The sequence below is a fragment of the Orbicella faveolata genome, unplaced genomic scaffold, assembly GCF_042242905.1.
Source record: "Orbicella faveolata isolate gen_17 unplaced genomic scaffold, um_ofav_v1 contig_12, whole genome shotgun sequence".
Lineage (NCBI taxonomy): Eukaryota > Metazoa > Cnidaria > Anthozoa > Scleractinia > Merulinidae > Orbicella > Orbicella faveolata.
The window spans coordinates 8,449,762-8,462,500 of record NW_028301539.1 but is presented as its reverse complement, the minus strand read 5'-3'; the positions used below and the strand labels follow the sequence as shown (position 1 = coordinate 8,462,500).

General features: G+C 38.3%; 2 long non-coding RNA genes across 2 annotated transcripts; one reads left to right on the top strand and one right to left on the bottom strand.

The window, feature by feature from the left end:
- Positions 1-1,508: 1,508 nt before the first annotated feature.
- LOC149116434 (uncharacterized) lies at positions 1,509-4,248 on the top strand. The gene is made up of 2 exons (XR_016205768.1): positions 1,509-1,853; positions 3,456-4,248. It is a non-coding gene; the product is annotated as an uncharacterized LOC149116434 (long non-coding RNA).
- A 2,185-nt stretch (positions 4,249-6,433) lies between these two features.
- On the bottom strand, positions 6,434-7,784 carry LOC149116433 (uncharacterized). The gene is made up of 2 exons (XR_016205757.1): positions 7,516-7,784; positions 6,434-6,637 (listed from the first exon to the last, which is right to left on the bottom strand). It is a non-coding gene; the product is annotated as an uncharacterized LOC149116433 (long non-coding RNA).
- Positions 7,785-12,739: the final 4,955 nt, after the last annotated feature.

Here is a 12,739-nt window from a genome sequence, read left to right as displayed (position 1 = left end):
TGAAATGATCATTGCCTAAAAGCAAGCTGCTGATGATTCTTTGATTAATGAGAAAAAACAGCGGGCGAAACTCAATTAATCAAGCTTTACACAAGTTTTCAATGACGAAACATTGCTTTGTTTTCGAATTATTTTCAACCCTTTTCTTCGTAGGTTTTACTTCTCAGCTCTCTTGGCGTCGAACAAAAAATAATATCTGTCAACAACCATTTTTTTTTTTTTTTGGCCAGCGATACATCGATGTACTTCAGACAAAAGTCGAGCTAGCCAAAAAGAAAGTCCCGAAGCTAAGTTTAATTCCGGCAAGTTAAGATGGAATTCCAAGATGCAAGAAGGAAATAATTTTCTGTTCAACCGTGAAGATTCGAAGTACCGCGGAGCTTCGATTCCTAAACTCAGTTGTCACTGAAAATGACGGCTTTGTGAATGTAGTACCAGACATCTACGGCTGACGCTCGGCCTGAGAAAGATTTGATATGGATGTTATTAGGGATTTCTCTCAGCGTTGGAAGCGAGCAAACCTCCTGTAAGTCATATTTCCATATCGCGATGTTTCCCGTTCGGCAAAAAAAAAAATGAAAATGAGCTCGAGCGAAAATTTCTCCCGACACGCTTTGTGGGCAGTGTCCATCACGGCCTTAGGGCAGGGGGAGGAAGATGACTGAAATTTCAGACTACTCGAGATGAAACAATTTTACAATTCGGATAATGTGTTTTTACACGCTTTGCGAGTAGTGTCTATCACCACCTTAGGGCAGAGGGCAGAAGATGACTGATATTTCGGACTACTCGAGATGAAACAGTTTTACAATTCGGAAAATGTGTTTTTATTGAATGAATGGCCAATTAAGACTTGCCTGCAGGGAATCATCAAGAAACACCCAGTCCACGGTGACGGATAGAACTACCATGACTCCCTACACGCACGTATCATAGGAAGAACTAGCCATTCAGACTGTTGAAATTAAACAAAAGTATTGATCGAGTCCCATGTTGTATTGCGTCGGCTATGCTGTGTGCCAATTGCCTCCAATCAGAGCCCTTCCTTCTCTACCCCGCAGGTGTTCGTTATAGCGGAGCTTCAGCGCGCGAAGCGCGCCAGCGAAGCACCATGGGTAAGTAAAATTGGTAAGCCATCAAGCCGAGAAAATTTGGTTATGACGTCAGCGTACGAGCGAGCGAGCGAACGCCGTCCGTACAGACTCTGGGGGAAGGGGAGGGGCGTCTCGCGGTAGCCCTCACGGGGAAGCTAGGGAATGCCATCTGTTCTGGGCGGGATTTTTCAGAAAAGTCAGGGGGGAAAAAAAAACTTATTTCTATTTGTTATGTTAACAAACGGTCGGAGGGGTTGATCTAACGTTTTCAAGATAGGGTTTAACTGAAGCAGAACGTGAAAGAGAACGGCAGAGAGCAAGGATTGACAGCCAAAGAAGTGGCGAAGAAGATCGCGAAAGAGCGGGCCAGGGCTAGAAAGGAGGCGAGATAGTACTGAACAGTGCTGTGAATTAGATCGAGTTACGGCTAGAGAAAGGATATGAAATAATACCGAACAATGCCGTGAGGCAGAGCGAACGACGGCTATAGGAAAGAGCTGGAATACCCGAAAAACTTACTCAGAAGACTACACAACTTCGCGCGTCGAGATGTGCAGCCGTGCAAGAAGTCACATGATTTCATCAGGTGATCAACAAGAGAAATCAAACGTGTTTCTTGTGTTTAGAGGAAAAAACACAGCGGGAAAAGAGTAGTTGATTCGTTGATCTATCGAAAAGATTAGTTCAGTTCAGTCTTCGCAACTTTTGCTGGAAGTTTCTGCCTATAGGATTCAAACTGAAGTGAACTGCCAAATTGTGGTAAGCGACTTTTCACATAGAAACTTTCGCGTTTTCCATAAAAATTATGTAGTTGCTTCGGCAAGATAAGCTTAGAAGTTAAGCTTATATCTTCAATAGGAGTTTGAAAGTCTCCCTGATTATCTGATTTGGAACCATACTGGGAGGAATTTGATAAATTTCAAACAGTAATACTAGAGTCGTTGTTGAATATAAAGTTGCATACTGTAAACAAACAAGCTTAGTTTTGTGTTGTTTTTCGTCGTATACCGATAACCTCACGTCTAAAAGTAATAGAACTGTATTTGTAAATACCGCCAGCCGAGTTTTGAAGTTTTCTTTGTGTTAGTAAGGACAGCCGCTTTGTAGACTGCTATAATTTCTTCTTCTGTTTACCTTGAGAAGAAGGAAAACCATCGATTTGCTACCCTTGACAGCTTTTGACGCTCGTATGTTGTCATGCATACTGCGTTTACAAATTATGGAGCCTTCCTCGTTTTGCTTGGTTAATTTATTGGGTTTAGTGAAATGTTTGGCTGAATTTCTTTTAAGGCTATTGGTAAAAGCCTGGCAAAGCCACGGCCGAAAAAAGGACTGCAAAGCAGTCGGCGAAAATAATATTCAAATTACGCTTTGGCGCGAATAATTATTAAACTTGAACACCGCAAGTCTTTGAGATTTTGGACGTTTTCCGGCTTCTAAATGCATTTGTTGGCTTTAACTGGAATGATAATAAATCTTAAACGAATTTTCTGTAACATTTCTGGTATCCTTCGTTTGATTCAGGGTAGTGATACCCATATTGTGTTTATGTAGTTTTCCTCGGTTTTATTGTTGTTGTTGAAATGTCGAGTGGATGATTAGTATTACACTAGGCTTGCTGGTGCAGCAAGTATGGAATGTAATTTTCCGAAATAGTAAATCCATACACTCTTCTGAAACGTGGTAAATTGCTAACAGCACCTCCATATTCCCCTTTTGCCCATGAACATGAACTATTTTTTCTACATCAATCAGTGACCCTGCATGCAGAGAAAGCTCTACACGGAGACGATTCCATTGGTGCCACTGCATTTGGGGATACATGGTCCCTATTTTTCAATTTTTCGGGGGCTTTTCGTGTTCAACTTTGGTGCATGTAGGATATATTTTTTATCCATTTAGCTGTAATTATGTCTGCATTTTGCCATATTCAATTTCAGTGAACATAAAAGCTACAGAACAATTTTGAAATAGGATTAAAAAAATATATGAAGTGATTGTACAAAAATCACTCTTGGGAAAAAAAAAAATTCAAAATAAAATATCTCCTGACATGTTTTTGTTGTTTACATGTCAAATTAGCTACATCGCTTAGATGCAGGCACATGGTAACCCTAAAGACACAGCATTTACGACAGAGTGATTCTAAACTAAATCCTTATTCTAGATCTAGACTACACAATTATATCATGGTCACTCAAGACTGCATAACCTTCATGATCTAAAGGCAAGGACAAGATCAGATCTACTGACTTTTTCAAAAAGAGGAAGCTTGGGATTGCATAACCCCAGATATGCATGTTTGCCAAGATGACTTGACATCCCAATTTGTTTATATTTTGTTTCTGTTTTTTAAAGCAGCACATTCAATGCAGACCGAGGACAACAAAAGAAAAGCCACTAACTGGAATGCAAACAGTTTTAAGACCTAAATGGAAGATCAACATGTCTATAATTATTTGGACCAGGACAATAAACATAAACTGAGAAGAACGTTGAAGCCACTAGATGGAATGCAAACAATTCATAGACACTGCAAAAGTGTTACTCTTTTCTTTTCAGTCCAGACTGAAGTGTCATCATGTTCAAGATCACATATTTCATGAAAAGGTTGCAAGGATCATATTTGAAATAATTTTCCTAATAGGCCTATTGCAATAGTGGATGACATCACCCCAGCAAAGACAGGAAGATCTTCCAGTGTCATTTGTTGATTGCAATTATACAAAGTAAGTAAGAGAGATACCAAGTAAGAGAGACATGCTAATTAAACTTTGACAATCCTACCTGCAAGACAACTCAGAAGACTTGCATGAACTCTTCAGATCACATGAAATACATCAAATTAATGGTTCTTGATCCTTCTCAAACAGTACTCAACAATCAATGACACAAGATGCAACTATGGTACTGACAAACATGATGCCTGTGCTAACCTTTCATGAAAGCATATACATTGCTGATGAAAACTTTAAATAAGCGTAAAAGCAAATGACTTTTAATTAATTAAATTAGGAAAAAAGTAGACAGAGTTCTAGAGCTGGTATTCTTGGTTTGCACTGTCACACAAAAATTAATTCGAATTGACCATTCAGTGGATAAATTCAAGACATTGTGATATTATAGGAGATAAATAAAGAAGACACCTTTCCAAGTTTTAGCTCTACAGGCTGTGCATCTTCCCAAGCTTCAGATATTTGTTGAAATATTTTGCGCAAATTTACAGAGCCCAGTATGAAACTGCCATGTTGGTGTACCTCCATTGTACACCAACATTGCAGCAGGCAAATGTTGTAAACATCTGGAAGTTACTTTGGATATCTAGGTGGCTGATTAACTGAACTGAACAAGCAAACATCTAAATATTAAGCACTTTTCCTAATACTTTAACTTGTAAAAAGGCTAAAAGCCACGAGATAAGTAAATATTTTTTGACAAATGCTTTCGTAGCTCCATGTTACGCACCACCATAACTCTGAAATTCAAAATGTGCTTGTTTCCGGACAAAGTAAGTTATTAAGGTGAAAAGTTGTTAAAAGATATAAATACACCCCTCTTATGCCTGATGAGGATAAAAACTTTAACTGGTGACTCTTTAGTTTTTGGATTTTAGAATATGATCATGTCATGTGCAAATGAAGATTATCCTTGAGGTCAGATTGGGTAAGATTTGAGTCCTAGATTGAATGGTTCTTTTAGCATGAACATCTCAATATTGATTTTATTTCAAACAAATTAGAACCTGGAAGTTCACTAAATAGCTTAATTATTTAAGTACCTGTATTACCTGTAAGGCTTATAAGTTAAGGAAAAACAGCAAGTTCAACTCCTTCTACATGTACATGAGGGAGTTGTTTGACTCAAGAAAATAGCTTTTAGCTTCTGAACTTATTAGCTTGCAAAGAAAGTCATGTCTGATAGCACAAAGCCTAGCAGTTCCTTGGGAAATTCTTTGAGGAAATTCAAACTACAGAAGTACTGTGAGAGATTAAATTTTTTGGGGCTAGCGAGAATGACTTTTAGACAAGTACATTATAGTTACAGTTTACTGCTCAAGGATAGGCCAAAAAATTGGTTTTCATTTCTCCACACCCTGCTTATACTTTAAGTTAGTTATACTTTGCGAGATGGTGCAAACCATTCCAGCAGAAGTGAAGAGCACTAATTGTATCTTCAAGTTAGATAAAAAAAAACTCCACCTTTACACAAGGGTACACTTGTCTATTAACTTTTGGTATTTTTGGGGGAGATATGCTAGAGATTTAGGAACTGAGTAAACAAAGGATATAATGATTAATTATAATGCTGTCTTTCTGCTTAAGGAGGCAACAAGAATGTCACCAAGCACAGGAGACAGTTTTGTTACATGATCAAAATTTCCATTACATTGAAAATGCATGCTCTTTTGTCAATGATCAAATCTACAGGTGGATATACACAACTTCTCCCACTTCATATGAATGTTCTAAATATAATGGGTGACACCTTAGAATGTCTGAAAAATTAACTACCCTGAAAATTGATGCTTGAAGTACAAACAGCCCTATGCATTTTAAGCTTGCTTGCCAATAGGAGAGGAGTGATGTGAGTAAACAATTGAAAATCTTTTATGCTGTACTTTCTGGTTGTGACTCCTGCAAGTCAAAACTACATAAGACAGAAATACCACTAACAGCTTACTTGTTAGGGGTTCAAGCAAAGTTTCCCAATAATGTATTCTTAAAATGCAGGAAACACTATTTTTTAAAGAAATACTTATTACAGTCAAACTCACAAAACCGTGAACACCTAAAACATGCCTGGAATGTTTATTGTGTAATAACCAATCACAATTGAGATCTCAAACCACATAAACCACAGAATAAGGATGTATTGCATAGGTCATGAAACTATAAATTCATGTATAGTTTTAGTTTTTGCTTTGTCCCAGGATAAACACTCTGTCTTTACATACTACTGAAAGTCCAAATAATTGCTATCCTTTTGTATCAAGAACCACATCCAGTATTTTAATAGTTTGTGGGATTTTGAAAAACAAGAATCCCCCGAGGCTTACAGTTACTCAAGTGAAGCAATGGTTAATTTGACACAGCTATAAACAGGGATGAATAGAAATTTAAAATTTTGGTGGTTTCGCTAACCTTGGTGTCATCTTTGGTTAAACTAGCGACTCAGTTTGCTCTCCAATAACTGCAAAGGTACCATGCACTTCAATTGTACAATTTTATAACAGTGGTTGGCCTTTTTAGGGACAACACATTATAGTACATTGGCCAAAATACAAATAGTCCAAAAACGAAGAACAGTCTGGAAAGTAAATTTAACAAAGCCTACAATGATTACAGAATGATTAAGCCTTATTATTGTTTAGTCAAGCAACACATACTTAGTATAAGCTTTTGCTGACAAGGATAGTACAAATCTGGAATGATATTCCCACAACTCTGGTTACCATTGTACTATCTAGTGAAACCACAACCTGCATGCCTCTTGTACGATTTGTTTGTCAAATAGAACCAATAAATTGTATCCATTTTAGCATTCTGCAAACAGAATATAAATGGACATGAATAAATAAACAAATTAATTATTCAAAATTATTCCATTAAATTACTGTAACTAACATAATAGCCACCTAATTTGTTATAAACTACAACTAGATTCTAACCTGGGACCTACAGAAATTTGATTACCTATGATATTTTGAACTTTAACACCCAACATTTAAGTACATTGTATATGGGAGTAGACTCTTTTTCCTTTATGTTCTAAAGATACTAATTTATGCACTGCATCATTTACTCTGTACTGATGATACTGCTTACAAAATTCCAACAGTTTAGCTGTTCTATATATTTAAATGATTCTGTGGTTATTTTATGAAAGGGCCTGTACGGTCGAATATTCCTTGATGGCCTATGTAATTTAGTAATGTACAAAGATGTTCCGATTTCACTTCCACTTTGCTGGCAATCAAATTGAAAATCGTCAGTGTAAAACGCAGACTGTGAACTGCAAACCGGGGTAAAATGCAGACTGAGAGGAAAATGCAGACTGCAGACTACAGACTTCATAAGTACATATCGTTTTACAATAATAGTATCAGGCGCTGGTCTTAAACATGATTATTCAGGCTAGTTGCAGTGAAAGACTGTACTCCGGTCAGCTGAGTCGCGCTCCGGTTAGACTGAATATCACTCCAGTTGGCCTGGATATCACTTAGGTTAGCCTCCAGTTAGCCTGTTTTCGCTTAGGACTCAATGGTCAGTCTACATTTTAGTCTGTAGTTTGCAGTCCCCAGTCTGCGTTTTACACTGACCGAATCAAAAATCTAGTGTAAAATTAGCTTACTTAGACTGTAACATTGTAATCAACCCTAAAGCCTACCACTATCAACAATGAAAAATATCAGATGACTTACCTCTTAATCTTTTCAAGAAAGTACCTATTCTTGTGTCAACATTTCATGGCGTTCAACTTCGAATTTTTCTGTTGCGGATCTTGTTAGACCTTTCGTGAACACGTTGCTTATGATCTGACATGTTTATAACTGAGCGTTAATTTTTCCGATACCTAATAAAGAGAAAAAATCACTTGAAACCTAAAAACTCTGATCAAAATGGTTAATTCCGAAGTGTTTTGCAGGGTTATATACTTGCCACGAGCGGCGAATTAATGTCTTGTTCCCAGTGTTCCTCGGCACCTCTCGAAAGGGGAAAATCCGCTGAGTGCAGGCGCAGGGCTACGTGAAGGGCGACCAACACAGCGGTCAAACGTCTGCGCATGTGCGAGCTATGGGGCAACTAAAGGCGGTCAAAATATTTTCATTACCCTGTTCTTTTCGTGGGTCATCGGCATCCTATAAATGGCATTGTCCTCGTTATTTATGTAATTTGTTTGTGTTTTAGCTTGTACAACGAGAGCTAAGAGAAATAAGAGTTAAAACTTGTTCTACCTTCTGCTTGTTGCAGGTCTTTCCTTTCCGCGGTTTGTATTTTCCGTGCTTCTTGAATTTTTTGTCCGCCTCGACTTTGCATTTAGTACACCAGTTTGTCCAAGGCTTGTAGTTTAGAAAAGATTTTCCCACCTGGTTAAAGACCTGGTACAGGCGGTTTGGGATCGGTATTTTGGCCAGCTATGACCCCATGACGATGGACATGAACATCGTTTGTAGTTCGATTCATCTCGTTCCTGTGCTCCAGACAAATCCAGGATGCGGACGGAATCCTCCCAGTCCTTGCCAAGATTTTTCCAGCTCGTCTGAGCGAAGCCGAATCAGTGCAATTGTTTTCTTCTTCTCCAGTTTTTTCTCCTTTTACACACCGCTTGTCGTCCGTTTCCGGCGTCACGCATCGTGTGATTAATAAAAACAAACAAATGTATACTACGCCGTCGGCTCGTCGCATGACACTGGTTTTCAAGACTTATAAACTTTTTTGGTAGAGCTTAAAACAAAATGGTAAATCAACAGAATACCGGTAACTTAATTAACTTTGTGCCTATGGTTAGCCAAATGTTGCAAAATTCAACAACTTGGACCTTCATATTCAACAACTTATATTTATGTTCAACAACATATATTTATATTCAACATTTTATATTTATATTCAACGATACGCATTTTCTTTCAACTTCAACCCAAATTATTTTCAATCAACAAAAATATTTGTTCAACTTCAACCAAAAATAATATCATTCAACAAAAATATTTGTTCAACTTCAACCAAAAATAATTTCATTCAACAAAAATATTTGTTCAACTTCAACCCAGATTATTTTCATTCAACAAAAATATTTGTTCAACTTCAACCGAAAATAATTTCATTCAACAACAATATTTGTTCAACTTCAACCACAATTATTTTTATTCAACAATAAAGTTCCCGGACATTCAAAATAGTCATTCAACAAAATTCCCCGTCCCACCCCCTGAACTACCCCGAACATTGTCACAAATCCCTAGTGTTTTGGGTACCCAAAACACTGAAAGCGTAAAACTGATGCAAGTGAAATCATCCACAATTCTGCTCAAAACCCATTTATCTTCTTACGAAGCTTTGTCTCAATAAATTAAAGCGTTCTTTAGCTTGATATAAACACAATACGTCTCTGAAAATAGTCGCAATTCATAACAGACTGTCTGATCCGAGTCCGCAGTTATAACGACATATAAAACCGAATTCACGCGCCAAAGATCCTTGTATGAACATGCGCTTGGTGCCTATTGATAACCCTTGAAATGCACGTTATTCAAAACGAGAAAGGCGCTTTCTAAACCTCCGATAGTGCGGCGATTAAAATCAATATGCGAACGAACGGCCGTCACGCAATATGCAGGTCTCAAGCTGTGACCGACCTCTGTATGTGTTGCCTGTCGGAAATAAACTCTGGCTTAGACTTGTTTGTCGCTCTTTCCTTTACCATCCCTCCTAGTATATGTAGATTTTACCGGAATATATAAGATGAAGATATAAAAGGTTTGCTTTGCCTTTTAATCCTCGGTCGATTTGGCTACCCTGAATTAAAGAAACGATAACAAACAAGCATATTGGAAAGGGATACCCATATATCACCAGGGATTTAAGTATCCCACTTTCCCAGTGTTCAAAGGACGTAGTCTTGTCTACTTTATTTGCATTTTTTATAGAATTGTCTCCGAAGAAAAAAACTGCTTTAATGGCAAAATCTAATAGGAGGGATGGTTAAGGAAAGAGCGAGAAATAAACAAGTCTAAGACTTTCCCTGTATCCAAGGATTAGCCTTGTATATACTTTATTTATATTTATTTTGGTTTTGTCTCCGAAGCAAAAAACTTATTTCATGGCATAGAGAACTGTTCCCCGGCAAAATCTACGTACACTAGGAGGGATGGTCAAGGAAAGAGCGACAAACAAGTCTAAGCCAGAGTTTATTTCCGACAGGCAACACATACAGAGGTCGGTCACAGCTTGAGACCTGCATATTGCGTGACGGCCGTTCGTTCGCATATTGATTTTAATCGCCGCACTATCGGAGGTTTAGAAAGCGCCTTTCTCGTTTTAAATAACGTGCATTTCAAGGGTTATCAATAGGCACCAAGCGCATGTTCATACAAGGATCTTTGGCGCGTGAATTCGGTTTTATATGTCGTTATAACTGCGGACTCGGATCAGACAGTCTGTTATGAATTGCGACTATTTTCAGAGACGTATTGTGTTTATATCAAGCTAAAGAACGCTTTAATTTATTGAGACAAAGCTTCGTAAGAAGATAAATGGGTTTTGAGCAGAATCGTGGATGATTTCACTTGCATCAGTTTTACGCTTTCAGTGTTTTGGGTACCCAAAACACTAGGGATTTGTGACAGCGTTCGGGGTAGTTCAGGGGGTGGGACGGGGAATTTTGTTGAATGACTATTTTGAATGTCCGGGAACTTTATTGTTGAATAAAAATAATTGTGGTTGAAGTTGAACAAATATTGTTGTTGAATGAAATTATTTTCGGTTGAAGTTGAACAAATATTTTTGTTGAATGAAATTATTTTTGGTTGAAGTTGAACAAATGTTTTTGTTGAATGATATTATTTTTGGTTGAAGTTGAACAAATATTTTTGTTGAATGAAAATAATTTGGGTTGAAGTTGAAAGAAAATGCGTATCGTTGAATATAAATATAAAATGTTGAATATAAATATATGTTGTTGAACATAAATATAAGTTGTTGAATATGAAGGTCCAAGTTGTTGAATTTTGCAACATTTGGCTAACCATATGTGCCTGAAAAGTCTTAAGGTTTCCTTTTACCTACTTTCTTTTCCTTTTACAGATTTCTATGAACTTTTCATTTTTTTTCGTAAATTTTGCGTGACACCGGTTGTTTTCCATGTTTTCCTTTAAATTTTTGCGCGGGAAATTGGCGCGCGGCTGCCAAAAATGCACCCATTTGCGCATGCCCGACGTTTGACCGCTGTGTTAGGGCGACCCAACATGGGACGATTTGTGCAACGAACGTTCGAAGAGATCTAGATAGAAAACAGTCGTGGAGGAGGGGGAAGGGGTGGCCTCTTAAGTTCCCCTGAAATCTGCCCATGAATTAAGGCTCAATTTTCGTTTTTATTATCACATCACCTAGACTGCGAGCAGTCTCTCTCTTCCTCGAAAACCCATGGGGAAGAGCGCAAAACAAGTAAGCGCGCGAGCGTGACTCATGACTGTGAGCGTGACGTGCGAGCAACGATGCCGCGAGCCGCCAGTTGCGCGGACATCGAAAGAAGGCTGCTAGCGGCTCGCGGCATTGCCACTTGTCGCTCGCACGTCACGCTCACAGTCACGCTCGCACGCTTACTTGTTTTGCGTTGTTTCCCACGGTTTTCGGTATAGCATGCGTGGGGCCGCACACACGAGGAATGTGTTCAATACAGAAAAACCCTTTCTCTGTTCTTCTCACACGTTGATTTATTTGGTGCATACAATTCAGCCCAATAGCCCTTTAAGTTTAATGCTTAGCTTTTTTTATTTGCATTACAATGTAATCCAACGCGGATGCCATGCAAGTTGGATTATAAACAATTTATTGGCTGAGGTTTTTGTGATATTCGGAATAATCAAGGGGGAGGTAAGTGAAGCTGATGACACTAACCGAGCCCTTGATTATTTCGGATATCACAAAAACCGAATCTAATAATTGTTTTGTTATACATTGATTTAAAGAAAATAACGACAAACGCATTATCGCACCGAACACAGATTATTTTCGACAAGCCATGTTCTTACTTCGCTGTCCGTGAACTTGACGTTACTCTTGAAAATCATGCATGGCGCGCGCAACCTACAGATTATTCACTAATCTGCTAGCAGATTAGTGGATAATCTGTAGGTTGCGCTGTTTCCCAGAATTAACTGTAGTTTTTTTTTAGCCAATGAGAAGACAGATGGTGACAACAATGTACAATGATTTTAACTATTAACAACATCCAATTAAATAACTGAGGAACTCCGCTTTTAGGCCTGGCTAAATCTATATATTAGAATTTCGCGGTTTGAGGTAAGTGCACGCGCAAAGTTGAAGGGGTCGATCGCGCGGCGAACCTCTACAAACTCCGTGGGCAATTGTGGGTCGCGTTTTCGTACATCCTTCTCGATTTCTTGTACAACAATAGATTTTTTTCGGGAACTTATTGCTAATTATGTCGCTGCACTTTACATATGCATTCGTCGTTTTCATAGTATCGAAAACAAAAAGAAGCAATAGACTGTTTTACTGTCACTCACTGTCGTATTTTCCACGCAACACAAAGTTCAGATCCATAAGGACGTTTTTAAGTTCAAACTGCGAAAACACTGACAAAACTATGACTACTGACTTAGCAACAAACCATGAAACTGAGCCGGACGAACACCTCAGACGTTGAAAAATTCAATGGGTCTTCGTGAACAGAAATTCGAAGGTGAAGCAAATAACATGCAACTCTACGAAGCAACTTGAACAGAATATATAAATATTCATTATTGTTAATATACGCGGGCAGGTAGGAACTTGGCCTCTTAAAAACACGTGCTCAGCAGGCCGCACATGAGTGACAGCGGGCTGCTAATGCATTATCAGCCCTACAGCTGATTGGTTCTTGCTTCATCATCCGATGGATTCATTTTTGAAATTTTTGAAATG